Genomic DNA, 25,824 nt, shown 5'->3' with positions numbered 1-25,824 from the left:
TGCCTGCCTATATACACTGCCTGCCTGATATCTCTGCAGATGGATTAGTTAGTCCTCAAAAGGACTGTTTGTTGAGATGGATATGTGTAATGTAAGGTTTTTCTCCCTACACTGCCTAATACACAAGCAAATCTCTCCCTGACGCAGCAGCACCTCTCCCTACACTGTCTGATTCCGGAGTGACTGTGATGAGCATGGTGGCGCCAGGTCTTATATAGACCCGATGAAGCTATGCGGCCAGCCAATCACTGTAGCGCCACAACCAACATGGCTATGGCATTACAGTGAGTGGCAGGCAATCCCTGCATGTTCATTGGCTCTGTAAAGAGCGCCAAACATGCAGGGAGGAGACCCGAGCTCCCGCCGAGCAACCCCGGAAATGCTCGGCGAGCGCCGAGCATCTCGAGCAGTGAGATGCTCGTGCGAGCACCGAGCAGTAGCGAGCATGCTCGCTCATCACTACTGATAACCATTGTTTAAAAAAGTATCCCAACAATGCATTGCCACTTTCTATTGTAACACGTTTAGCAATTACCTCTAATGCCACATATGCAGGTTTTGTAAACTGCAAACAGAATGTTATATAATTTTTGGAGAATTTTTGCTGTGCAAAAAAAAGCAGCATCTTACAGCTCCAACAAAATAGATGGTATTAATATAACTCTCACGCCAACTGTTCTTTTTTTTTACGCAGCATAAACTGACCTGCAGTGCGTGTTTGAAATCCACAACGTCAATTTCTCCAGCTGGAACGCTGCGTTTTATATGCATATTTTCTCCAAAAAATAGCCTTAGATGCGGAAAATCCAACTCATATGCGAATTTAGTGCATTTCCTCTGCGGATACCCACTAAAAACTCTTGTAGTCCGCAGATGACTGTATCAATAAAGTTTTGTCAATGCCTAATAACAGGAAGCATCAAATAAAGCAGCTTTATATAAAGAGACAATAGACTCAATTGAAATGCATGTAAAAAAATAGACACTCAAAATGCAGTGAAAAAACACAAGTAACCTAATTTACTTAATAGGTGCAAAAAATCTGCAACATCAAAATCTCACCAAATACTCATCGTGGGAATGTAGCCTAAGGATTTTCAGGTGGATGCAGGTTGTTTTGGGTTAACAATATTTGAACAAGGTTCTTGTTACAGAAACTTGCAGGAAAAAACAGCTTTCCAGCTCTATGTGTAATAGCATACATGCATCTTCTTCTATATTAAAGGCAGTCTATCAGACCAAAATGACAGTTTAAACGAAGCTGTCTGGAGTGAAATCTCTGCAGACAGTGCTCGCTCCTGAAAAGCAAGCAATCAGTCAATCAACAGAGGGATGTGAGGACACGTGCCAAACCTATGAGTAGAACTGTGCAATGAATGATCGTGCAATGCCGAGGATGCACCAAGCACCTTAATGAGCACATGGAAATAAAGAACATTTATGGCAAACAGAAGAAATTATTAAAATAATAATGGTTCTATTTGTATATCTGCTATGTACAAGGCTAAGGCCCCAATTCATTAATGACTAAAGTTAAAATAGCCCTTCCATGACAAAGAGGATCATACATATGACAGACAAAAAGTAACCCGTTTCAGATGCACTCTGGTGTCATTTGTCAAAATTGTTTGGGGATGCGATCCGCTGATCTGTTGCTCCATGGTCGATTCCTCTGTCTGCTGAGCTATTGTCTTTTCTTCCCTGTCCAAATGCTGATGGTTCCAATTGTCTTTGTTCCCCCTTCTTGGTTTGCTCCTCTCCAGATGTTTTCCACTTTCCCATTTTGGTCTGCCCTATCACATTCTGGGTTTGGTTTTATATGTTATCACTTCACTGCACTTCCTTGCTGGCTATACCTCTGGGTCGACTTGGGTTTCGGAGTTCCATCCACCTCTTCAGCTGAGGGGTTTAACTCGCATGGTAAACAGCAGTTGAATTCCTGCAGTGAGTCTGTTTGTGGGAGGTTATACATGTTTCATTTTTTCTTTTGGCTCTCCTTAGCTTTCCTTGTTTTAATTTTCTCATTCTAGGTTTTCTTATCTTCCTGCACACTTCCTTTCCTCTTGTTGGTAGTGTTTTGCAGTTTTCCCTCTGGTTCCTGTGGAACTGTTTAAAACCCTTTGATGGTCTTTTAGGCAAGCAGGTCTGAGGTGGTGTTTTTGAGGTGAGCGGCTAGGATCTTTCTAGTCTGTAGAGGGACCAGCTGGGTGCGGCATCTCCCTATAGTAGGTCATCACCTTTTTTGTTACCCGTGAGTGAGTGTGTGTTACATTCATAACATTATAGCCAGCCCTTAGTGTGTTCTGGGACGTCAGCATGGATTCAGTGAATGTTTTGGATGCACAATTACAAACTTTATCCTTGGAGATTGTGAATATCAAGCTTCAGCAACAGCTCGCATGTTCAGCTGCTCAAACTGACTCAAGCCAACAAATCATCATGGGTTGAACCCAAGTGTGGAGACATGAAGGTCAGGGGGTGCTCTTGTGTCTTTAGAAAGACCGCATGGACCAGGGCTCATCCCACTGAATGTCCATACTCCTTCCCCATGGGCAGAATACTACTCAGACAACACAGGGTGAGGGTAACACACTACGGTAATAATTTATTGGATCACCATCAGTCAGCAACATATAGAACGGTCCCAGCAAATACACAAGATGGTGCAAATGACATGACATGAGTCTCACCCTTCAGCTGGCTCCCCAGGAATTAGACCATCTGTGACTTCAGGGCTTCAAGGGCCAAATACCCCAACAGTGTCACCCCGCTTTTGGCAGGCACCCACAGAGAGGAAATAGCGGCAAGCTTAGGAAGCTGATAGAGTACATTGAGGTATGTTGCCAGGTGACCTAATTGTTCCAACCTGGCTCATATGAGCAATGGTTAATGTCTCTTGACCTTGACAGAAGTAAGTTTTCAATCTTTTTTGCCTCGCGTAAATGATATCTTTTCAAGTACATCCTTTCTCCTCTGGGTCCGAGAGTCAACAAGTGGGCATTGTTTTCTCTTTGCCCCATGAAGATCCACAGGCTTGGATATTTTCTTTGCCTGAGGATTCCCTGGTATTGTCCTCTGTTGAGGCATTTTTCTCAGCTCTTGGTCTCATTTATGATGACCCTGACAAATTCGCTGTGGCTGAGTCCAAGATCTATAAGTTGGTTCAGGGAGGACGTAGAGCTGAGGACTACTGCTCAGAATTTTGACGCTGGGCAGTGGAGACTTTCTGGAATGACCCCGCTCTTCAGAGTCAGTTCTGCCAGGGACTTTTGGATCAGATTAAGGACAGGCTGGCTACAGTCCTTGTCCACAGTCCCTGAAGGAAGCTATGACACTTGTTTGTTTAGATAGACGCCTGAGCGATAGAGACACATGTAAAGGCGTTTCAGTGGCTTCTTTTGCACTATTAGTTGAAAGTTGTGAACCTGTGCAAATTGGTGCTTGCAGAGGTCCCAAAGGTGATGCAAATCTCAGAGCATCAGGTCGTTTTTGTCTATACTGTGGTAGTTTGGGTCAGGTCGTGGCTACATTTTTCAAATATGATAATGAATTTCTAAAAAAAAAGAAAAGGAGGAGACTCTAAAATGTAAAGATGCAGGTTCCAAGAGTCTGAGATTGTCTCTCATACAAGCATATGTGTTTTTCTTACAGGTATCCCTGGAGACTAAATCTGTTTTTATTTTTATGCCTGCATTTGTGGATTCCGGTTCTGCCTTGAATCTAATTGATCATGCTGTAAATTGTGGTTATGATTTCTCTTCTCTCGGCCTTCTAAATCAAGTTTTGGCAATTGATAACTCTCTTCTTTCACAAAATCACGTTACTATGAAGGTCGACAATGTATGTACAAAGGTAGGAGTATTACATACAAAAATCAGTTTCATTCATGGTTTTTCCTTCTCTACCTGCTAAGTTAGTATTATCCTTGCCATGGTTAAGTAAGAACAATCCAGTAATCAATTGGGAGACTCAAGAGATTAGGTCACGGGGTGACTCATGCTTTTCCAAATTTATATCTTTGGCTTTCGTGGGGACTCACCTTCCAGAACTCATTCTCGACTTCTGTGACGTTTTTATGAGATTGAGTGTGATATTCTTCCACTGCATAAGTCATATGATTGTGCTATCAACATACCAGAAGCTAAAATGCCTAAAACTCATTTGTTTAAGTGTGGTCTAAAACTCCTGACTAGAGGTAGCCAGAAGCGATACTAAGGCCCCAACCTCACAGGAACCTTCTGGGACCTGCTTTGGGTCAGTAACTGGCCATACTGACAGGCTATGGGTATCGCTTTCCCATCATTCTGATAGAATTTGGACACCACTTTCCTACCACCCTGACAGGCTGTGGGACACACTTTCCCACTATCCTGACAGACTGGGGATACAACTTTCCCAACACCCTGACAGACTGGGGACATTATTCCCACCCCCTGACAGGCTGTAGGTAACACTTTTCCCTCACCTGACCAGTGGTGGGACACACTTATCCACAATCCTGACAGGCTGTAGATAAAACCTTCCCCGTTTCCCCTGCTACCTCAAGAGCAGCGATAATCATGGGTAAGCTACCTACAGCCATGTCACAGTCCGTTGTGACACTGGTCACCTGCATGAGACCATCTTTTTTATGATCCCCGTGCCTGCCCCAGCCTCCTCGAACAACTCAGGAGCAGTGCTAGTCATGGGACAGCTACCACCAGCCATATCACAGTCCATCGTAGCGCTAGTCAGCTGCATGGGACCATCTGCCCTTAGTGTGGCGCCCTGCTGCGCATTGGTGCCACAGATCCTAGAGGGGTGCATGGACGGATTCCTCCACAAGAGGCCCTCATAGCATACACACACCTCCACCTTCCACCTCAGACCACCAGAGGGAGCCCGTTAGGGATATAAATAGGGAAGGTGGAGCTACGCAGTGCAGTCTGTTCTGAAGTCTAGAGTCTGGTCTGAAGTCTGAAGTCTGTAAGGAGTCCAGTTACAGTCTAGTCTGGAATCCACAGTCTAAGTCTACAGTCTGCTGCAGCCAGAGAGGTTGTCAGTCCAGCCCAGACTCATTGAGCTCAGGTTAGTGAGCCTAAGGCGTGCCGATGCCATAAGAGCGGTGAAGAGTAGCGAGGCCTACTGCCAGTGTGAAGCCTAGTGAGGGCCCCGAGCACGGCCGAAGGCAAGTGGAGTAAGCGAGCTACATAGGAGGCAGAGGAGCTTAGCCAGCTCACCCCAAGACCATATACTGGACACCGGGTCCATGTCTGCAAGGATCTCTAGGACCAGCTGAAACAACCGGAACCCCTGGCGAACTACATGTCCCAGGAACACCAGAAGCTGACTATTATCCTAGGGTCAGGAATCACTGAGGCCCAAGAGACCAGGGAGTGTGATCTCCAACAGAAGGCCCTACCACCAGATCAGCAGGTGCAAGACAGAGACCAAGTTAGGCCTAGCTCCAGGCAGGTCATAAACTTATCAGGAAAAGGCAAGAAACAGGAAGCCCCACACCTGCTCACTGGGGAGAGTCCTGAAATGCACCTTTTACCCTACAGTGCCTTGGATCGTGCCTGAAACACCACCAGTAAAGGTACTGAAGTGAACTGTTGTGAGTGTGCCTATTCTTCTTCCGACCCGGCTGGGTCCCCTCTGTCCTGCATCCCTTCTCCTACACTGCCCTGAGGCCCCGCTCCACCTGTGGGAAGCCGCACCAACTAAGCTGCCGGCCCACCGGCCTCACAGGACTGTAGCAGCGCTGGTGATCCTCACCAGACACCACAGATGGCGTCACAAACTTTTCCCTTTCCCATACACCTTTTCCCCCATTATTTATTCCTTGCTTTTAAGAGTGACCCCAGGGTACGGCCCCGGGAGCCGGCCACCGCGGCATGCCCCAGCACCATCAACTAGGCCCGGGCGCGGAGTCGCCCCCATCCCCTGGGCGAGTCATTACCACTGATACTTGCTCCTTTTAGGTGATCATAAGCAACATCACCCTGCAGCATGACATGGCTGAGTTCTCCTGTACCACAAAACACATTGTCATTATGCATCACATTGACATCCACGTTAATGACAATCAAATCATATGACATGTCTCATCATGTTCTCGGATATCACCACTTCACTTAACCCCCTCCCAGCACCCCAATCCAGGAAAACTCGGGCTATCGGTAAAGGTCGGCGAACACCCCCAAACCCAGTGACAATCAGGGTCTATCCAGGGATGAGTTCTTCAGGGAACACAAATTTAGGGCGAATGAGGGTTCTTTTTGCACCGGTGTCCTTGAGCCCCACAGTGACGTTGTCGCTCACAGTAACTGGTTGCAAGTATTCATGAACCCTCCCAAACGTCTCACCCATAAAAAGAAAAGCTACCATAGACCCCTGGGTCTCAGGTGTGCGGTTCCTCTTTTGCCTCTCGGGTCAGGTGAGGTTGATGTGGCCAGTTTGGCTGCAGATATAGCATCGGCGGAAGTCCGACGCAGGCCGGGTGCTGGGAGATGGGACGGGACCCCCTCAGGACTGGCTGGCAGGGGTATTGGGGTCTGTTTACCCCCTTTCCAGTTGGCAATGGCTAACTTCTACCCTTAAGTGTATGGCTAGCCTCATAGGTATAGGAAATCTGTGCGACTTTGGCAGTCTCTTTTGGCTCCCGGTCCATCATGAACTGTCGAACCTCCATAGGGCAAAGATGGAAAAACTGGTCCTTCCCCATCAAGCCCTCTGACTCCTCAGAGGTGGTAACTGATGGTCCCTTGACCTACTACTTGAAGTTGGTTCTGAGATTGTCCACCACATCAATGTAGCTATCATGAGGTCCATGTTGGAGGGCCCAGAAATTTTTCCAGTACACCTCAAGAGTCATCTGGTATTTACTTATCAGAGCTTGTTTGATGGCCTCAGTCTTCATCTTCATCTTGGAGGGAAAAGGCGAATACCTCCAGAGCTTTGCCGCGTAGCCCTGGTGTTAGATATCGGGTGAACTGGTCATCAGGCAACTGGTACTGTCAGCAGGCGTTTTCAAACCCCATCAAAAACGTGTCCAGATCCGTATCCTTGTCCATGACAGGAAAATGCTCAGGACGGGGTTTAAAGGTGTTTACTAGTGATGAGCGAATTTGTTTGAAATCCGATCTCCAAACTTAAGTTCGACACGAATGAGGCACATTCGGATTCATGATCGGAAACGCAAGCATCTTTTCTTAAATTTGGGAAAATCGGCACCATTCGGCGAATAAGTGCGGGAACATGATTGCGGGACAACTACAGCGTTTTTATCAGTTTGGCTAGCATAGTGTTTGTGTATGATGAGCATGGTGACGTGTTAGATGAGTGGGGGGCTGGTGATAGCTCAGAACAGGTCAGATCAGCGTCACGCTTGTAATCTTTTTTTTCCCTGTAACTTTAAGTGAGGAAAGCGCGGCTAGCCAATCAGAGCGCAGAAAGCATCCACACTGTCCAGACACAAGAGCTTCTGCCAATAGCTGCTGAAATCACATTCCCTCTCTATATAAAGAAAAGCCATGTTCTCTCAGCGCCATTTTATGCATGTCACACTGCCGGTAACAGACGCTGCTGCTCTGTGTGCTCCTGTTTAATGAGAGATATTAGCTAGATAGATGGGTTCTTGTTTGGAAGTCAGATAGTGTAGATAAGTCCTCTGCTGTGTACCTGTGAAATCGAACTTGCAGCACATTTTTTTTTCTTGTGCAATTACTGAGATTCAGAAAGAAAGCGCAGGGCCCATGGCATAGAACTGTTTGGGCACTGCTTGAATTGTGCTGCATGTACGACTGTACCTTCAATCTATTTTGCATTTGCTAATGTGATAAAACAAGCAAGCCCTTGTAGCCCTTTTGATTTTGTGGGGGTCAAATTAAGCTGTCTGCAGACTCTGCAGAGCTTCTCAGTGCAGAGCACAAAAAACTTTTTTTTTCCATTTGCTAATGTGATAGTGGGCAAGCTGTGGTAACCCACTTTGTCATTTTTTTGGTGAGTGAAATTCAGCTGTATTCACAGTAAAGAAAAAAAAATTCTGTTGCTAGGCAGAGTGCACAAAAGACTTTTTTTGTGTCGCAAACGTGATACACTCTGCTATAAGCCACCTACTATTTTAGTGGTGTTGAACTTCAACTGTTTCAGAGTAAAAAAAAAAAAAGATTTTTTCTGTTGCCAGCCACAAAATATTTAAGTGGCAGTGAAATTCAGCTGTATGCTAAATAATTATGCTAATTAGTGATGAGCGAGCACTAAAATGCTCGGGTACTCGTTGCTCGGGTCGAGCAAATTGGAATACTCAGGTGCTCGACCCAAGCAACGAGCCCAATGTACAGTACAGACCAAAAGTTTGGACACACCTTCTCATTTAAAGATTTTTCTGTATTTTCATGACTATGAAAATTGTACATTCACACTGAAGGCATCAAAACTATGAATTAACACATGTGGAATTATATACTTAGCAAAAAAGTGTGAAACAACTGAAAATATGTCTTATATTCTAGGTTCTTCAAAGTAGCCAGCTTTTGCTTTGATGACTGCTTTGCACACTCTTGGCATTCTCTTGATGAGCTTCAAGAGGTAGTCACCGGAAATTGTTTTCACTTCACAGGTGTGCCCTGTCAGGTTTAATAAGTGGGATTTCTTGCCTTATAAATGGGGTTGGGACCATCAGTTGTGTTGTGCAGAAGTCTGGTGTATACACAGCTTAAAGTCCTACTGAATAGACTGTTAGAATTTGTATTATGGCAAGAAAAAAGCAGTTAAGTAAAGAAAAAACGAGTGGCCATCATTACTTTAAGAAATGAAGGTCAGTCAGTCCAAAAAATTGGGCAAACTTTGAAAGTGTTCCCAAGTGCAGTTGCAAAAACCATCAAGCGCTACAAAGAAACTGGCTCACATGAGTACTCACCAGGAAAGGAAGACCAAGAGTCACCTCTGCTTCTGAGGATAAGTTTATCCGAGTCACCAGCCTCAGAAATCGCAGGTTAACAGCAGCTCAGATTAGAGACCAGGTCAATGCCACACAGAGTTCTAGCAGCAGACACATCTCTACAACAACTGTTAAGAGGAGACTTTATGCAGCAGGCCTTCATGGTAAAATAGCTGCTAGGAAACCACTGCTAAGGGCAGGCAACAAACAGAAGAGACTTGTTTGGGCTAAAAAACACAAGGAATGAACATTAGACCAGTGGAAATCTGTGCTTTGGTCTGATGAGTCCAAATTTGAGATCTTTGGTTCCAAGCACCGTGTCTTTGTGCGATGCAGAAAAGGTGAATGTGGCCAGGGATGGTACAGAGCCAGTCCACAGCTTTTTTTTTTAGAGTTGTATGTCACCACAGCCATATTCTTTAGCTTGGTGAAAGGACTTGGGAAACCATATGTACTCCAGCTATCATTTCTCCCAGGAAGTCCTCTAAAGCTGCTTGCACTTGAAATGTGGCCTTTTAGGCTCGTGGAGGTGGAAGCTGTCCACAAGCTCATGGCGGCGGCCAAGTGTCCATACTCGGTCCCCAGCCGCCACTATATCTCCCGGTGTCGTCTTCACCTTCCACAAGCAAGGGTCCCACAACATTATCTGTGCCCTCCCCACTGCATTTACTGGGAAGGACCGCCTAACCACAAACACGTGGACAAGTGAATATGGCCAGGGATGGTACGGAACCAGCCCACAGCTTGTCGGTGAGTTGTATTTCACCACAGCCATATTTTTTAGCTCGGTGAAAGGATTGACTTTTGGGAAACCGTATCTACTCCGGCTGTCATTTCTCCGTCACCAGGTTCCACCCATTGTCACACACGACCATGCCTGGCTATATGTTCAGTGGTGAGAGCCACAGATCAGGCTGCTGTGTTACAGCTTTCAACAACTCTGCAGTGGTGGGCGGTTTGTTACCTAAGCATGTTATTAGTGATGGGCGAGCACTAAAATGTTCGGGTGCTCGATGCTCGGGTCAAGTAAATTGGAATGCTCGGGTGCTCGACCCGAGCAACGAGTCCAATGTAAGTTTATGGGAAACTCGAGCATTTTTCAGGCGGCTCCCCCCAGCGGTCTGCAGGAGGCCTAAAAATTGCCCAAATCAATGGGAACAGTGCTCAAATGACATGGGAACAGCATGGGGAAGACCCCTGGAAGCATTTATGACTCCCAGGTCATTGCTGTCAACAACGTTGTCAGAGGTATTACGCCACTTTTACGGACTCACAACAAAACATACAAAAACGAAACCAAAATGGATTTTCCTGGGAAATATGTTAAGGAACATCCTTTCCAGGGTAATGACTTGTATATAAGGCAAAATAAATAACCAAAAACTAAAATGCTCCTCCACACCTTGGGCTATGTTCACACGTAGTGTTTTTGATGCATTTTTGCACTTTTGCATTGCTTTCAACCAAGACAAATGTATTCACTGGGAAATGTCATTTTAACATTTTACAACCTTATCTGGCCATGTGGTGTGTGTGACACTTCATCCGACACATCCTGTTTCATTTATGATGGAGGGACTCTGAAAGTCACAAAGCCTATTTTTATAGGGCTATCAGACGGCCCTTACTATTCTTAAATGGCCAGCAGTCGGCCCTCACTACTGTTTGAGAGCCATCAGCCGGCTATGCTTTGTTGTTCCCATTATTAACGAGTGGGTCACCTTTACTGTTATTGCGTATGCAGTGACTGCAAGGGCTGCCAAAAATTTGGAGGCACTCCAATGCCCCTTGCTAGAGATGTAGAGGTCAGACAGCCTCCTAAAAACAATGTTCCCATTATTAGAAAGTAGGTCTCCCATGCTGTTTGCCTATGCAGCGAATGTAAAAGCTGTCAAAAATTTGGAGGCACTCCAATGCCCCTTGGAAGAGACGTACAGGTCAGAGAGCCTCCTAAAAACAATATTCCTATTATTAGGAAGTCGGTCTCCCATAATGTTTGCCTATGCAGTGAATGCAAAAGCTGCCAAAAATTTGGAGGAACTCCAATATCCTTTGCAAGACACGTAGAGGAGGTGATATGGTAGATATGGTGGTGAATGATATGGTGATGGAGGATGAGGAGAAGGAGGAGGACAAGAGCAAATAGAAAAAATCAGGAAGCGTATTCCCATGTGTTGGTGTGAAGAGGCGCATGGGAATAGACTCCCTAAAAAAGACACTAGATTTGAGTTTCTTACGCTGCTATCATTCGGTGGTGTTGAGAAGTCTGGCCCAATCCAGCCCTTGTTCATTTTTATAAGAGTCAGCCTGTCAGCATTTTCAGTTGACAGGCGGATGCGCCTATCATTTGTAATTTCAACGGCGACACTAAAAACCCGCTCTGACAAAACGCTAGCGGCAGGGCAGGCCAGGACCTCCAAGGCGTAGAGAGCCAATTCATTCCACGTGTCCAGCTTGGATACCCAGTAATTATAAGGCACAGAGGAATCACAGAGGACGTTGGTACGGTTGGTAAGGTACTCCCTTACCATCTTCCCAAACTTTGCACTCCTTGTGAAAGTACCCCGCGCCACAGGGCCTGTAAGATAGGAGGATCTGAGAAAACTGTCCCAGTACTTTGACAGTGTTCCCCTGCCTCTGCTGGATTGGAATTGTGTCTCTCTCACCTGTACTCCTTGGTTGTCCAACGAACTGTGACCTCTGCCACCAGCGTTTTCAGATGGGATTTTTTTTAATAATTCCGCAACAAGGGCCTTCTGGTACTACCCCATTTTAGTAGACCTGTCTGCCTTGGGAATAAAAGATAGAAAGTTCTCCTTGTAGCGTGGGTCTAGAAGTCTCACCAACCAGTAATGACTGTCACCCAAAATTTGGACAATACGAGGGTCACGGGAAAGACATCGTAACATAAACTCAGCCATGTGTGCCAGACTGCTAACAGGCAAGACTTTCATGTCCTCACCAAGAGGACGACTTACCATGCTCTCCTCCTTCTCCTCCTCCCTGTCCTCAGGCCATCCAGCCTGAACAGACAGTATGACAGTTGTGCAGATAGTACCGTCTATAGCGCATAAAACTAGCTCCTCCTCCTCTTCCTCATTGTCACCCAATCAACATTAGGATGAGATGAGGCTTGGCTGTGTGTAATCACCCTGTATGGTTCCTTGCTCCATTGTGAGCAGAGAGCTTTTCAAAAACAGAGAAGGGGAATGGTGACGTTAATTATGGCGTCATCGCCACTCACCATCTTGGTGGAGTCCTCAAAGTTTTGGAGGATGGTACATATGTCTGACATCCATGTCCACTCCTGAGGGCTTATGTGTGGAGTCTGAACTGAATACCGACGGCCTTGTTGATGCTGGTACTCAACAACTGCGCTCTTCTGCTCACAAATCCTTCCCAACATCTGCAGTGTAGAGTTCCAACGCGTGGGGACATCACACACCAGTCAGTGAGCCGGAAGCTGCAAACGCTTCTGAAACACAGCAAGGGCAGCAGAAGCTGTAAGTGACTTTCTAAAATGGGCACACAGGTGGCGTACTTTGACAAGCAGATCCGGCAGCTCCAGGTAGGTTTTGAGAAACCGCTGAACCACGAGGTTAAGCACATAGGCATAGTACGTGTGTGAGCTCGCCTCGCCTCAGAGCCGCCACCAGGTTCCGGCCATTGTCACACACGACCATGCCTGGCTGTAGGATCAGCGGTGTCAGCCACAGATCTGCCTGCTCAATCAGAGCTGTCCACAACTCTTCAGCATTGTGTAGATTGTCACCTAAGCATATTAGCTTCAGCACAGCCTGTTGTCGCTTGGCCAAGGCAGTGCTTCAGTGCTGCCAGCTTGCAACTGATGTGGTCATTTCGGAGATGGATGCTGCAAAGGAGGAGAAGGAGGTGCAGGAGCTGTAGAATGTGGGGTCAACCCTGATTGACCCAGTGTTAGAACTCTCCTGTTAGTTTTTTTCTATTTTGGTCACGTGACCTGCTGCCTATTTATTCCAGCTCCGCCCTTCTGGCTTTGCTGGACTTCAGTGTTATTTGACTCTCTATCTAGCCAGGTGCTTTTGTACCTATCTCTCTAGTTCGTTTGGTCCTTTGGACCTCTAAGTACTTTTTGTCTGTTTGTCTTTTTGCTCCGCTACAACATCTGCTAGGAGGTATCCAATTTTGTCCCAGTCCTTAGTTCTTTTAGGGACCCCTCCCTTTATTCTATAGGTCTGCGTTCAGACTAGCTGAGGACGAAGGCGGGTCTGTTCACAAGGAACAGGTCGCCAGCTGCAACGTAGGGAATCAGCTCAGTCTTATTGTAGGGACAGATTCCCTTTCTTTCCTTAGTTCTTGTAGCAGATCATAACACCCAGGGCGCGCAATCCTCGGCGTCGGGAGGACGTGTTCCATCCCAAGGTCCGACTGGGTCCCGGTTTCCACTATGTTAACCCAGAGTGCCATCAGCGAGATGTACCGTCCCTGCCCACAAGCACTTGTCCACGTGTCCGTGGTTAGGTGGACTTTCCCAGTAACTGCGTTGTTGAGGGCATGGCTAATATTGTGGGACACGTGCTCGTGTAATGCGGGGATATCACACCGGGAGAAATAGTGGTGGTTGGGAACTAAGTACCGATGGACGGCCGCTGCCATGAGGTTGCGGAAAGCTTCCTTCTCCACAAGCCTAAAAGGTAACATTTCGAGTGCAAGCAGTTGCAAAATGTGAGAATTTAGCATTGAGGCCTGTGGGGTGTTGGCTGCTTTTTTGCGCTCCCGTTCCAAGGACTGGGGTAGGGACAAATGAACACTGCGCTGGGACAAGGACGTGGACGTGCTTGCTGATGGTGCTAGTTGAGTGTTCAATGACAGGTGCATGGCGGGAGGCATCTTGGCATGCGCCATGGACAGGGGATTGGCATGCACGCACAACAGCGCAGTGGTGGACCCTGGAGTTCGGCCCACTTAGTCGGGTGCTTTGCTGCCATGTGCCTGATCATGCTGGTGGTGGTTAGGCTGGTCGTTTTTCCACCCCTGCTGATGCTGGCCTGGCAGGTGGTGCAAATGGCTTTTTTGGGTTTTTTTGGGGTTATCGGCTGAGTCTTTAAAAAACAACCAGACTCGGGAAGACCTAACAGTTGTACTGGCAACTTCCTTCGTGTTGGTGTTATGGGGAATGGTTGCCCGCCTTCTGTCTGCAGCCACCACACTGCTTCTTCCTGCCTGTTGTGGTACTACGCCTCCCTACCCCTGTGTGCTGCTGTCCTTGCTCTGTATGTCCGCCTACCTGGTTGGTTCACTTACTATATCATCTACCACATCGTCTTCCACTTCCGCACCCTGGTTCTCCTCCTGATTTTCTGGCAATTGTGTCTCATCATCGTCCACCTCTTGAGACCGTTTCCCACCGTCGCCTTCGTGTGACCGTGGTTGCTCAAATATTTGGACATCACTACATGCGAATTCCTCTTGCCCCGCTTCAAGTGGACCAGGCGAGAGGCCCAAATCTATAAATGGAAAAGTGAACAGCTTTTCGGAGTGTCCAAGTGTGGGATCAGTATTCTCCAGGCACTCGGCATGGTGGGAGGTCAGAAGATCAGGGTGAGGTATATGCAGTTCAGACTCACGGCTACTGAGACTTGACCATGTGGAAGACAGGATGGTGGTGGTTGTGGCAAAGTGACTGGAAGCATTATCTGCTATCCAACCAATAACTTTTTCACACTGCTCTGTGTTCAATAGTGGTGTTCTGCGGTCCCCTATTAATTGGGACAGGAAGGTTAAGCAAGAAGATGTGGGTGTTTGTTGTGGCACAATTTCAGCTAGCCCACGGCCTCAGCCTCGTCCTCTGCATGCACCATCATCACCATCACGTTCACTTCCCCGTCCCTTGCCAAGCGCCTTGCCCATTTTAAATGGAGGACAATATTTTCCGCATTCAGTACAAATGACTGGATTTGAACTGCAGTGATATGTGATATGTGATACATCTGACGGAAAACCACAGTTTTAAAGAGCTGGCCTGTAGGTAACTATTTTTAACAGCGACCTTGTGTCAATAACTTCACTGACACACTGCAACAAAATTTCAATGGAGGCCAGAAATGGCCGAATTTTCAGTGCAATTATATGTGATCCGTGTGACGGACAAACCACAGTTTTAAATAGATGGATTTTTATCGCTGTATTATGGAAAGGATCTGGCTGTATTCTGCAGTGCCAACAAGCAAAAGGAGCAGAAAAACGGTGGATTGCTTTTTAAGCAAATAATCAGGATTAAGAACCAAAAAAAAATTATTCCTGGCCCCTGATACCTGGGGCTATTTCTAGAAATATCTGTAAAAGCACCAGCAGACAGAACTGGAATGAACCCTCTTCCTATATGCACTGCAGTCTGCCACATACACTGCCTGCCTGCCTAGCACTGATATCTCTGCAGCTGGATTAGTCCTCAGGAGGAATGTTAGTTGAGATGGATATGTGTAGAATATGTTGTGATATACCCACACTAACTAAGAAACAAGCGAATCTCTCCCTAGCTCAGCAACACCTCTCCCTACACTGCCTGATTCCGGAGTAGACTGTGACGAGCATGGCGGCGCCAGGTCTGATAAAGACCTGATGACACTGTGCGGCCAGCCAATCACTGTAATGCCACAACCAACATGGCTGCGGCATTACAGTGTGTGGCAGAAAATCCCTGCATGTTCATTGGCGCTCTAAAGAGCACCAAACATGCAAGGAGGGGGGATCCGAGCTTCCGCCGAGCAACCCTGGAAATTCTCGGCGAGCGCCGAGCATCTCGAGCAGTGGCAAGCACGTTCGCTCATCACTACATGTTATCTTCAGCACAGCCAGTTGCCGCTTGGCCAAGGTGGTTCTGCAGTGCTTTCAACTTGTGACTGATGTGGTCTTTAGGAGATGGAGGGCGAACTGGAGGAGAAGGTGCAGGAGCTGAACAATGTGATTACATTGAGGTTAAATTGGCGACTCCGGTTTTAATACTAAAGAAAGATCCTACTGTGTTTTTTTTTGTTTTGTTTTTTTCTGTTATTTTTTAAGACAAATGCATTCACTGGGAAATGTTATTTTAACGTTTTACAACTTTATCTGGCTATGTGGTGTGTGACACATCATCAGAGACATCCTGTTTCATTTATGATAGAGTGATTCTGAAAGTCACAAAGCCTATTTTTATAAGGCCATCAGGTGGCCCTTACTATTTTTAAAGGGCCAGCAGTCGGCCCTTGCTATTGTTAGAGAGCCATCAGCCGCTATGCTTTGTTGTTCCCATTATTGACGAGTGGGTCTCTTATACTGTTATTGCATATGTAGTGACTGCAAGGGCTGCCAAAAATTTGGAGGCACTCCAATGCCCCTTGCAAGAGAGGTTGAGGTCAGACAGCCTCCTAAATACAATGTTCCCATTATTAGGAATTGGGTCTCCCATAGTGTTTGGCTATGCAGTAAAGCAACAGCTGCCAAAAATTTGGAGGAACCCCAATACCCCTTGCAAGAGATGTAGATATGTTGATATGGTGGTGGAGGATGAGGATGCGGAGAAGGAGGAGGACAAGAGCAAATAGAAAAAATCAGGAAGCGTATACCCATGTCTGGGTGTGAAGACAGATGTCCATGGGAATAGAGTTTGACCTCCCCAAAAAAAGACATTGTATTTGAGTTTGTTACGCTGCTATCATTTGGTGATGTTGAGAAGTCTTGCCCAATCCAGCCCATGTACAATCCAGCCATTGTTTATAAGAGTCAGCCTGTCAGCATTTTTAGTTGACAGGCGAATGAGCCTATCAGTTATAATTCCACCAACGGAACTAAAAACCCGCTCTGACAAAACGCTAGCGGCAGGGCAGGGCAGGACCTCCAAGGCGTAGAGAGACAGTTCATGCCACGTTTCCAGCTTGGATACCCAATAATTATAAGGCACACAGGAATCACGGAGGATGTTGGTACGGTCAGCATGGTACTCCCTCACCATCTTCCGAAACTTTGCACTCCTTGTGAGAGTATCCTCTGCCTCAGGGCCTGTGCGATGGGCGGGTCTGAGAAAACTGTCGCAGAACTTTGACAGTGTTCCCCAGTCTCTGCTGGATTGCATTTGTGGCTCTCTCGCCTGTACTACTTGGTTGTCCAACGAACTGTGACCTCTGTAGCCAGCGTTTACAGATGCCGAATTAGTGAAAAAATTCCCAACAAGGGCCTTCTCGTACTGCCCCATTTTATTAGACCTGTCCTGCAAAGGAATAAGTGACATAAAGTTCTCCCTGTAGCGTGGGTCTAGAAGTGTCACCAACCAGTAATGACTGTCACGCAAAATTTGGACAATGCGAGGGTCTCGGGAAAGGCAGCGTAACATAAACTCAGTCATGTGTGCCAGACTGCAAAGAGGCAAGACTTCCGTGTCCTCACCAAGAGGACAACTGACCATGCTCTCCTCCTAGTCCTCCTCCTCTTCCTACTCCTCCGTATACTCAGGCCGTCCACGCTGAACAGACGGTATGGCAGTTGTGCAGGTAGTACCGTCTATAGTGCAGGAAACCAGCTCCTGCTCTTCCTTCTCCTCCTCCTCCTCTTCCTCATTGTCACCCAATCCACGTTGGGATGAGATGAGGCTAGGCTGTGTGTAATCACCCTGTATGGTTCCTTGCTCCATCTCATCGTGCTCTGCCTGCAATGCATCCTCTTTGATTGTGAGCAGAGAGCATTTCAGAAGACAGAGAAGCAGGATGGTGATGCTAATTATGGCATCATCGCCGCTCACCATCTTGGTGGAGTCCTTAAAGTTTTGGAGGATGGTACAGATGTCTGACATCCATGTCCACTCCTGAGGTTTTATGTGTGGAGTCTAACCTGAATACCGATGGCCTTGTTGATGCTGGTAGTCAACAACTGCTCTCTTCTGCTCACAAATCCTTCCCAACATCTGCATCGTAGAGTTCCAATGCGTAGGGACATCACACACCAGTCGGTGAGCCGGAAGCTGCAAAAACTGAAGCACAGCAAGAGCGGTGGAAGCTGTAGCTGACTTTCTAAAATGGACACACAGGTGGCGTACTTTGACAAGCAGATCCGACAGATCCGGGTAGGTTTTGAGAAACCGCTGAAACATGAGGTTAAGCACATAGGCCAGGCATGGTACATGTGTGAGCTCACCTCGCTTCAGAGCCGCCACCAGGTTCCGGGCATTGACACACACAGCCATGCCTGGCTGTAGATTCAGCGGTGTCAGCCACAGATCTGCCTGCTTGGCCGAGGCAGTGCTTCAGTGCTTCCAGCTTGCGACTGATGTGGTCATTTCGGAGATCAATGCTGAAGAGGAGGAGGAGGAGCAGGAGCTGTAGAATGTGGGGGCAACCCTGATTGACCCAGGGCGAGCAATCCTCAGCGATGTGTTCCATCTAAAGGTCAGACTAGGTCCCGGCTTCCATTATGTTAACCCAGTGAGCCATCAGCGAGATGTACTGTTCCTGCCCACAAGCACTTGTCCACGTGTCCATGGTTCGGCGGACTAGTAACTGCATTGTTGAGGGCACGGCTAACGTTGTGGAACACGTGCTTGTGTAATGCGGGGACGGCACACCGGGAGAAATAGTGGCAGCTGGGGATCCAGTACCGAGGGACGGCCGCTGCCATCAGGTTACCAAAAGCTTCCATCTCCACAAGCCTAAAAGGAAACATTTAGAGCGCGAGAATTCTAGAAATGTGTGAATTTAGTAGTGTGGCCTGTGGGGCTTTAGCTGTGTATTTGCGCTTGCGTTCCAAGGACTAGGGTAGGGACAACTGAACGCTGCGCTGGGACAAGGACATGGACGTGCTTGCTGATGGTGCTAGTTGAGTGTTCAACGATAGGTGCATGGCGGGAGGCATCTTGGCATGCGCCATAGACAGGGGATTGGCATGCACGCACAACAGCGGAACAAGCAGTGGTGTCACCCGCAGACACTGCTGCTGGACCCTGGGGTTCGGCCCACTTAGTCGGGTGCTTTGCTGCCATGTGCCTGATCATGCTGGTGGTGGTCAGGCTGGTAGTTTTGCTATCCTTGCTGATGCTGGCCTGGCAGGTGGTGCAAATGGCCTTTTTGGGGTTATCGGCAGAGTCTTTAAAAAAACAGTCAGACTCGGGAAGACCTGACAGTTGTTCTGGCAACTGCCGTCGTGTTGATGTTACAAGAAACGGTTGCTCGCCTTCTGTCTGCGGCCACCACACTGCTTCTTCCTGCCTGTTGTAGTGCTACACCTCCCTCCCCCTGTGTGCTGCTGTCCTTGCTCTGCATGTCACCTTGCCAGGTTGGGCCAGTGACTTCATCGTCCACCACCTCATCTTCCACTTCCGCACTCTGGTCCTCCTCCTGACTTTCTGGCAATTGTGTCTCATCATCATCCACCTCCTGTGACAGTTTCCCACCGTCGCCTTTGTGTAACCAAGGCTGCTCAAATATTTAGGCATCGCTACATGCGATCTCCTCTTGCCCCGTTTCAAGTGGACCGGACGAGAGGCCCGAATCTATATATAGAAAAGTGAACAGCTCTTCGGAGAGTCCAAGTGTGGGATTAGTTGTCTCCGGGCACTCGGCATCGTGGGAGGTAGGAAGATCAGGGTGAGGAATATGCAGTCCAGATTCACGGCTACTGAGACTTGACCGTGTGGAAGACAGGATGGTGGTGGTGGTGGCTAAGTGACTGGGAGCATTATCTGTTATCCAACCAATAACCTTTTCGCACTGCTCTGTGTTCAATAGTGGTGTTCTGCGGTCCCCTACTTATTGGGACAGGAAGGCCGAGCCTCAGCCTCGTCCTCTGCAGGCACCATCAACACCATCACGTCCACTTCCCCGTTCCTTGCCCATTTTAAATGAAGGACAATATTTTCCACAGTTTTAAATAGCTGGCCTGTATGTTACTATTTTGCACAGTGACCTAGTGCCAATAACTTCACTAACACACTGCAACAAAATTTACATGGAGGCCAGAAATGGCTGAATTTGGAGAGAACTTATGTGATACGTGTGACGGAAAACCACAATTTTCAATAGCTGGCCTGTAGGTTACTATTTTTCACAGCGACCTGGTGTCCATAACTTCACTGACATACTGCAACAAAATTTAAATGGAGGCCAGAAATTGCTGAACTTGGAGCGAACCTATATGTGATGCGCGTGACGGAAAACCACAGTTTCAAATAGCTGGCCTGTAGGTTACTATTTTTCATAGCGACCTGGTGTCAATAACTTCACTGACACACTGCAATAAAATTTAATTGGAGGCCAATATTTTTCACTTTCACTACAAATTTCTGGATTTTCATCGCTGTAATATGGAAAGAATCTGGCTGTATTCTGCTGTGGCAACAAGCAAATGAAGCAGAAAAACTGTGTTCTCTGGATTGCTTTTTAACCAAATAATCAGGATTAAGATCAAAAAAATATTTATCCCTGGCCCCTGATACCTGGGGCTATTTGTAGAAATATCTGTAACAACAGCAGCAGACAGAACTGGAATGGAGCCTGTTGTGCTGTATTATACACTGCAGTCTGCCACATACACTGCCTGCCTGCCTATCTCTGATATATATATATATATATATATATATATATATATATATACACTGTGTTCCAAATTATTATGCAAATAATATTTTCTCAGATTTTCCCAAATTACCTATATGAATTGCAGTCATTGTAATTTTCCAGTCAAATAACTATTAGAGTACAGTTGAAAGGTTTTTGTACAAACTGCCTTTGATAATAGTATATTTTTAAAAAAATAAAACATTCAAACTGCACTCAAAATGCATGTTCCAAATTATTATGCACAGCAGAGTTTTCAACCTTTTCATTTTAATAATGAACAAAAAAATGGTCATTTTTGAAATTATAAGCATTAGCAGGTTATTACAAACTGAAATCAAACAGTTTTCAACTCAAAACTTTATTCCAGGTGATGTTACATTTGCACATAGGACCCCTTGTTCGAAAGGAGCTTCTGAACTCTCTCGTCCATTGAATTTGTCAGGTTTTGGATGGTTTCTGCTTCAATTGTTTTGCATGAGGACAGAATACCCTCCCAGAGCTGTTGCTTAGATGTGAACTGCCTCCCGCCATCATAGACACTCCTTGATGATGCTCCAGAGGTTCTCAATGGGGTTGAGGTCAGGGGAGCATGGGGGCCACACCATAAGTTTGTCCCCTTTTATGCCCATAGCAGCCAGAGATGCAGATGTGTTATGTGCAGCATGAGACGGTGCATTATCATGCATGAAAATGATCTTGCTGCGGAATGCACGGTTCTTCTTCTTGAACCATGGCAGGAAGTGCTGTTTGAGAAACTCAACATACATTATGGAGTTCATCTTTACCCCTTCAGGGATCCTAAAGGGGCCGACAATCTCTCTCCCCATGATTCCAGCCCAAAACATTACTCCACCTCCTCCTTGTTGGCGCCGTAGCCGTGTTTGCATGGGGTGTCCATCAACCAGCCATCCTCCACTCCATCCATCTGGACCATCGAGCATTGCACGGCACTCATCGGTGAACAAAACAGTTTTGAAGTCAGTCTTCATATATTGTTTGGCCCACTGGAGCCATTTCTGCTTGTGTGCAGTGGATAGAAGAGGTCGACAGGATGGCTTACGCACAGCTGCAAACCTCTGAAGGACCCTGCATCTTGTTGTTCGGGGGACGTTGGAGGCACCAGCAGCTTCAAAAACGTGTCTGCTGCTATGACAAGGCTTTTTTGCCGCTGCTCTTTTAACCTGACGTAATTGCCTGTAGGAAAGAGTCCTCAATTTTCCCTTATCAGCACGCACACGTGTGTACTATGAATCAGCTACATACTTCTTGATTGTGCGATGATCACGATGAAGTGTCTTGGCAATGTTGATTGTAGTCATGCCTTGACCTAAACACTCCACAATTTGTTGCTTCTCAGCAGCCGACACATCCTTTTCCTTTCCCATTTTAGCAGAAAATGTAGGCTGCTTAATAATGTGTGACAGCCTTCTTAAGTAGTCTTGCCTTTCATTGGACACACCTGCCAAACTAATTAGCACAGGTGTCTGCAATTGCTTACAGTGATATAAAGAGCCCTGACACACATCACCATCAATGAGTTTAACTGACAAACAAAAAAATTCTTACCTCATCACTCCTAAACACTTTTTGCATAATAATTTGGAACACAGTGTATATATATATATATATATATATATATATATATATATATATATATATATATATATATATATATACATATACATACAGTTGTGCTCAAAAGTTTACATACCCCGGCTGAATTTTTCCTTTCTTGGCCTTGTTTCAGAGAATATGGATGGTAACAAAAAAACTTTTTCTCCACTCATGGTTATTGGTTGGGTGAAGCCATTTATTGTCAAACTACTGTGTTTTCCCTTTCTAAATCTTAATGACAACCAAAAGACCCTGATCAAAAGTTCACATACCCTGGTGATTTTGGCCTGATAACATGCACAGAATTTGGCACAAATGAGTTTCAATGGCTACTAAGGTAACATCCTCACCTGTGACCTGTTTGCTTGTAATCAGTGTGTGTGCATAAAAGCTGAGTGAGTTTCAGAGCGGGTTTTTAGTGCCGCTGGTGGAATTATAACAGATAGGCGCATCTGCCAGTCAACTGAAAATGCTGACAGTCTGACTCTTATCAAAATGAAGAAGGGCTGGATTGGGCCAGACTTTTCAACACCACCAAATGATAGCAGTGTAGCATAAATTCAAATACAGTGTCTTTTTTTGGGAGGTCTAACTATTCCCATGCACCTCTGTCTTCACACCCAGACATGGGTATACGCTTCCTGATTTTGTCTATTTGCTCTTGTTCTCCTCCTTCTCCTCATCCTCCACCACCATATCACCACAATATCTACCATATCACCATATCTATGTCTCTTGCAAAGGGACATTGGAGTTCCTCCAAATCTTTGGCAGCTGTTGCATTCACTGCATAGGCAAACAGTATGCGAGACCCACTTCCTAATAATGGGAACGTTGTTTTCAGGAGGCCCTCAAACCTCTACATCTCTTGCAATGGGCATTGGAGTTCCTCCAAATTTTTGGCAGCTGTTGCAGTCACTGTGACGTGCCCCCTGGGCCGTGGGGTACCCGGTGCTGGGCCAGTGGATGCTGGGGAATGTCACAGTGGGGGTGACCCGGTCCGTGACCCAGGGCGGTCAATAAAAAGGGAAATTTTGATAGGGGATTTATGGTGTTTTTATAGAGTTTGTGACGCCACCTGTGGAATGCTGCTAAAGGGAGCCGCCGCTGCGGAGCAGTCCTCTGAAGCTGATGTTACTGCAGCAGGGATGGTGTGGCTCTCCACAGGAAGAGCTAGCTCCAGGGCAGTGTAGGTTTTGAAGGTTAAGCTGGGTGTTGTAGTGCAGGGGTTGATGGCGCAGCAAGAAACACAGAGACAAGGAAGTGCAGTCCCAAGGTCTTTACTCACAGTTGTTGCAGTCCAGATTACAGGGATCCATGTAACTGCCCTCGTCGTCCTGTGGTTACTCAGGGAGGGGTTCGGTCTACCCCCCAGGTAACTCCGGAGTACTTGGCAGGACCCCCTTCTGTGTGTCCTCACTCTCTGGCCTTCTTCCTGCACCTCACACCTGGTATCTCCAATCCGGTACCCGTGGGCCTTGGCGGGCGACGTCTGTTCCGTCCCATGGGTCCTATATGGCTACCTTCTCGGTGAGACTGGCGTGGACTTTTGGCTACAGGACATAAAGTACTGCAGCCTCCGGTTTCTAGTTGGACATAAAGTCCTCCGCTAGTTGCAGGAACGGCTCCCTTTTGATGGCCTGACCCCTCCACCGCCTGGCAGATGTGGGTGTACGGGTGGTCTTCTGCACGGCCCGTACCCCTGGGGTCCTTTCTTGATTCTTGAAGCCTTTCTCCGGCTCCCTCTCCTCTCTTCTCTCCTTCTCTTCAGACTTGGGCCTCACTGGCTAGGCCCGGCTCTGGAGCAGAGCTCCTGCAGAGCCTCTGCTCCCCTCACTTTCCTCCTCTGACTGGCTTGTCTGACTGGACTCACTCCCCCAGATGGCTTTCCAATTTATACCTCCCTCTCATGTGCTCCCCTAAGCTACTTCCTCCACCCACACCCACTACATGGTTCCCCCTCATTAGGTTCCCCTCCACTCCAGCCAGGGACCAGGGACTGTGCTCTCCCTTAGGAGCAATCTCGCCCTGCCCTGCTGAAGTTGACGTGTTGGATGCAGGTGTTAGGGTCCTAAGCCGTACTCCTTCCTTACCTGAGAGTGAGATACCACACCTCTGGGTGAGATGCAGTACCTCTGTGGCGATCGAACCCTCAGGGGCGCCGCAACTGCATAAGCAATAACAGTATGGGAGATTCACTCTTTTCTACACTGTGTTCCAAATTATTATGCAAATAATATTTTCTCAGATTTTCCCAAATTACCTATATGAATTGCAGTCATTGTAATTTTCCAGTCAAATAACTATTAGAGTACAATTGAAAGGTTTTTGTACAAACTGCCTATGATAACAGTATATTTTTAAAAAAATAAAAAACTCAAACTGCACTCAAAATGCATGTTCCAAATTATTATGCACAGCACCATGCATGAAAATGATCTTGCTGCGGAATGCACGGTTCTTCTTCTTGAACCATGGCAGGAAGTGCTGTTTGAGAAACTCAACATACATTATGGAGTTCATCTTTACCCCTTCAGGGATCCTAAAAGGGCTGACAATCTCTCTCCCCATGATTCCAGCCCAAAACATTACAGCCCGGGACAGTCTCTGGAAGAACGGGCAGGAGATCACGGCAAGTGACTGGGGCAGTCTCTGGATGAACGGGCAGATGGTCACGGCAAGTGACCGGGGCAGTCTCTGGATGAACGGGCAGATGGACACGGCAAGTGACCGGGGCAGTCTCTGGATGAACGGGCAGATGGTCACGGCAAGTGACCGGGGCAGTCTCTGGATGAACGGGCAGATGGTCACGGCAAGTGACCGGGGCAGTCTCTGGATAAAGGGTGGGTACGACCTGTGGCGGCTGATGGTAGACGTGAGCTCCCAGATGAGCAGACGAGAGTCTCTGGATAAACGGGTGGTCACAGCATGTGACGGCGGAGCCTCCAGGAAGACCAACAGACAGGCGGCAGACGAGCGCTCCCAGGTGAGCGGGCAGAAGTCTCTGGACAGGCGGGTGGTCACAGCACGTGACGGCAGAGCCTCCAGGTAGGCTAGCAGACAGGCAGCAGATGAGCGCCCCCAGGTGAGCGGGCAGGAGTCACTGGACAGGCAGGTGGTCACAGCACGTGACGGCGGAGCCTCCAGGTAGGCTAGCAGACAGGTAGCAGATGTGCGCTCCCAGGTGAGCGGGCAAGCTGGTCCATAGACAGACTGACAGGAGTTGGAGGGCAGACCGTCGGACCTCAGGCAAGCAGGCAGGTAGCTGATGTGTGCTCCCAGGTGAGCGGGCAAGCTGGTCCTTAGACAGACTGACAGGAGTTGTAAGGCAGACCGTCGGACCTCAGGCTAGCAGGCAGGTAGCGGAATATCAGGCAGGAATAAGACAGCAAGCTGGCAGGAATCTGGCAGGTATCTGGCAGGTAACTGGCAACGGGACCTGAGGGCTGAAGCAGAGTAGTGAACAGTGCAACAACATTGCTCGGGCACCTCCATTTTGGAGGAGGTGCCTTATATATGGTGAAGTCCTCCGGCCATTGGCCGGGGACTCCTTAGGACGGCGCACGCGGCCCCTTTAAGAGGGAGGGAGAGCGCGCGCGCGCGCCCTAAGCACAGTGGCCGGGAAGGAGCGCGCGCTGCCAGCAGAGCGGGAGGAGGACGCCGGGCACGGAGCAGGGAGGTGAGGGGAACAGCGTCCCTGCCTAGCAGAGGGCAGGGACGCCG

The sequence above is a fragment of the Phyllobates terribilis genome, unplaced genomic scaffold, assembly GCF_046119375.1.
Source record: "Phyllobates terribilis strain yellow unplaced genomic scaffold, ASM4611937v1 Scaffold_3__8_contigs__length_932513732, whole genome shotgun sequence".
Lineage (NCBI taxonomy): Eukaryota > Metazoa > Chordata > Amphibia > Anura > Dendrobatidae > Phyllobates > Phyllobates terribilis.
Note: the sequence above shows the minus strand (reverse complement) of the source record.